The sequence below is a fragment of the Tamandua tetradactyla genome, chromosome X (assembly GCF_023851605.1).
Source record: "Tamandua tetradactyla isolate mTamTet1 chromosome X, mTamTet1.pri, whole genome shotgun sequence".
Taxonomy (NCBI): Eukaryota; Metazoa; Chordata; class Mammalia; order Pilosa; family Myrmecophagidae; genus Tamandua; species Tamandua tetradactyla.
The window spans coordinates 160,089,101-160,093,301 of NC_135353.1; the positions used below are offsets into that span (position 1 = coordinate 160,089,101).

The window sequence follows — 4,201 nt, forward strand, 5'->3', positions numbered from 1 at the left end:
GTTTGGGGTTTCTCTCTCAACTGAAAAGGCACATGGTGAACTTGGCAACATCTGCTAGCTTTCTCTCCAGGCTTCTTGTTTCATGAAGCTCCCCCAGGGAAGTTTTCCTTCCTTATCTCCAAAGGTCTCTGACTGCATGGGCTCTTTTCTCTCATGGATCTGCTGAATCTCCTAAAATCCTTCCTTTTCTAAAAGATTCCAATAAACTAATCAAGGCCTACCTGGAATGGGTGGAGTCACATCCCCATATAATCAAAGTTAATACCCACAATTGGGTGTGTCACATCTCCGTGGAGATGATCTGATCAAAAGATTATAACCTACATTATTGAATAGGGATTAGAAGAAATGGTTGCTTCCAAAAGATTAGATAAGGATTAAAACATGGCCTGTCTAGGTTACATAATCCTTTTAAAACCAAACTGGCACATCCAGGATAGATCATATGCTGGAACACAAAACAGGTCTTTATACATTTAAAAACAATGAAATTATTCAAAGCACTTTCTCTGGTTAAAATGGAGTGATACTGGAAATCAATAACCAACAAAGAATAAGAACTTTCACAAATATATGGAGATAACACACTCTTAAACAATGAGTGGGTCAAAGAAGAAATTGCCAGAGAAATCATTAGCTATCTGGAGCTGAAGAAAAACAAGAATACAACATATCAGAATTTATGGGACATGGCAAAAGCTTTGCTGAGGGGGAAATGCGTTGGCCTAAATGATTTTTTTAAAGAAAGGAAGAAAGAGCAAAAATTGAAGACTCAATTGCCTACCTGGAGGAACTTGAGAAAGAACAGTAAACTAGTCCCAAAGCATATATAAGAAGAGAAATAACAAAGATTAAAGCAGAGTTAAAGGAATGGGAGAACAAAATAATAATAGAAAGAATCAATAAAACCAAAATTGGGTCTTTGAGAAAATCAATAAAATCAACGGGCCCCTAGCAAGGCTGACAAAGAAGAAAAGAGAGAGGGTGGAAATAAACTAAATCAAAAATGAGAGCGGGGTTGTTACCACAGATCCTGAAGAAATTAAAAAAACTTACAAGTGGATACTATAAACAACTATATGTCAACAAATTAGACAATTCAGATGAAATGGACAAAATCCTGGAAACACACAAACAAGCTACACTTACTCAAGAAGAAATAGAAGATCTCAATAAACCAATCACAAGTAAAGAGATTCAAATAGTCATCAAAAATCTTCCTACAAAGAAAAGCCCAGGACCAGATGCTTCACAGGGGAATTTTATCTAACATTCCAAAAAGAACTAACATCAATCCTGCTCAAATTTTTCCAAAAAATTGAGGGAAAAGGGGGGTTCAACACAAGAAAATCAGTTAATGTAACACAGCACATTAACAAATCAAAAAGGAAAAATCATACAATCATCTCGATTGATGCTGAAAAAGCATTCGAGAAAATTCCACATCCTTTTCTGATAAAAACAATTCAAAAGGTAGGAATCAAAGATAACTTCCTTAACATGATAAATGGCATATATGAAAAATCCATAGCAGCACTGTACTCAATGGTAAGAGGCTGAAAGCTTTCCCCTTAAGATTGGGTACAAGACAAGGATGCCTGCTGTCACCACTATTATTCAGTGTTGTACTAGAAGTTCTAGCAAGAGCAATCAGGCAGGAAAAAGAAATAAAAGGTATCCAAATTGGAAAGGAAGAATTAAAACTTTGATTATTTACAGATGACATGATGCTATACTTGAAAATCCTGAGAAATCTATAACAAAGTTACTTGAGCTAATAAATTCAGCAAGGTGGAAGGTTATAAAACTAATGTGCAAAAAAATAGTGATGTTTCTACACATAAGCAATGACCTAACTGAGGAGTTAAGGGGAAAAAATCTATTCAAAATAGCAACTAAAAGAATCTAGTGTCTATGAATGAACTTAACTTGTTCATTCACAAGTAAAGGACTTGTACACAGAGAACTACATAACATTGTTAAAAGAAATAAAAAAAGATCTAAATAGATGGAAAGGCATTCCATGCTCACAGATAGGAAAGTTAAATGTAGTTAAGATGTCACTTCTTCCTAAATTGATCCACAGATTCAATACTGTACTAATCAAAATTCCAACAACCTATTTTGAAGACTTGGAAAAGCTGGTTACCAAATTCATCTGGAAGGGAAAGGAACCCTGAATAGATAAAAGCATCCTAAAAAAGAAGAACAAAGTGGGAAGGTTAACATTTCCTGATTTAAAAACATATTATAAAGCCACAGCGTCAAAACAGCATGGTACTGGCTCAAAGATAGAAGTATTGACCAATGCAATCAAATCAAGACTGCATAAATACACCACCAAATTTATAGTAAACTGATCTTCAACAAGGTCCCCAAATCCACTGAACTGGGACACAATAGTATTTTCAATAAATGGGCATGAGAGAACTGGATATCAACAACCAGAAGAATGAAAGAGGGCTCTTACCTTACACCCTATACAAAAATGAACTCAAACTGGATCAAATGCCTAAACATAAGAACTAGTACTATAAAGCTCCTAGACAAAAATATAGGGAAATACCTTCAAGACCTAGTCATAGGAGGTAGCTTCTTAAACTTCACAACCAAAGCACAAGCACCAAAAGAAAAATTAGATAAATTGGAACACCTCAAAATCATATGCTTTTGTCCCTCAAAAGACTATGTCAAAAACGTGAAGAGGCAGCCAACTCAATGGGAGAAAATATTTGGAAATCACACATTGGATAAAGGTTTGATATCCTGTATACATAAAGAAATCATACAGGGAGAACCCACCTCCGTGGTTGGTCGTCGTCATGGACTCTGTGTGGGATGAGCTGATTCTTGCCTTCTCCTTCACATCCATGTTCCCCACTTTTGACATTGCCCACTATCTGGTGTCTCTGATGGTGCTGAAGCATCATCCGAGAGCAGAGGCCGTAGCATTGAAGAATCCTCTCTCAAGCTGGTTTACTGCTATGCCCCACTGTTTTGGTGGAGGAATTTTATCCTGTGTACTACTTGCAGAGCCTCCTTTGAGATTTCTTGCAAACCACACTAATATATTACTGGCATATTAAATCTTGTATATTATGTTTTTTGACCCATGTGACCTAGTTTGCCAGGGCCATTCTTTCCTATCTGTTCAACTCTTGGCTGCAGAAATGAAGGACGCGACCAGAACTTGGAAAATAGTCAGTGGAGTCACGCATGCTAGTAGCTATCACAAAAGTGCCTGGATAGTCATGACAGCTGCTGGGTGGGCCCAAGGTGCAGGTGGTAGTATTGTAGTGAATTTTGAACAGTTGGTAAAAGAAGTTGGAAACCGGAAACTGAAGAATGGCTGAAGTCCTACCCTGCCAAGGTGACCCTGCTGAGGTTAGTTATCGTCACATTCCTTCACACCAAGTGTCTGTCAATATCAAAGCATAATCTTATGTTATTTTATACCATCTCTTTTGTGACCACAAAAATAACTATGATGCTTACAAAGACTTCTGCTTTGTCTTTTGCTTCTTTTGAGGATTTATTGGGTTGGATACTCTTTAGTAGGCAGCAACATGTGGGAAGAAATGTGAAATCAAATTGTCTTTCAATGGCACTGGTTCATTCACCTCAAAACCAACCCCATTGATTCTTCAGATAAAGTTCAAAAGAAACACACTAAGAAGACTGACTAATTTACTTGAATTGCTGTATTAGTGAAGAGAATGAAGTTGATAATGTATATTTGGACCTATATAAGTATTTTGTTTCATTATGCAAAGTTTGGCTTAAAAATTTATATTCATCTCAATAAAAATAGTAGATATAACTTTACCTGAGGATAATATGAAATGGAAGAAATCTGCAGTGGCTGATAAAGAACATTGTTGTATTTGACATCTTATTGTTCTGTAAGAGGAGGTATAAAGCATCCTGTTGAAATTTGCAGAGGACATAAGTTGTTATGAATACATTTGAAGATAGGAAAACTTCAAATGACTAATAGTATGCTTGTAAAGTCATCTGGCTTAAAAATGTATATAGCTGGAAAGAAATTATATGAGGCCCAAACATAAGGAAATATGCATGCATTTTGTAATAAACTTTGAATGACAAGAATTTTTTAAAAAAGGAATCATACAACTCAACAACAAAAGAACAAACAACACAATTTATAAAGTCGGCTAAAGATATGAATAGACATTTTTCT

The 4,201-nt window shown here is 35.9% G+C and overlaps 1 pseudogene; it reads left to right on the top strand.

The window, feature by feature from the left end:
• Positions 1–2,822: 2,822 nt before the first annotated feature.
• On the top strand, positions 2,823–3,686 carry LOC143670127 (trimeric intracellular cation channel type B pseudogene; annotated as a pseudogene).
• Positions 3,687–4,201: the final 515 nt, after the last annotated feature.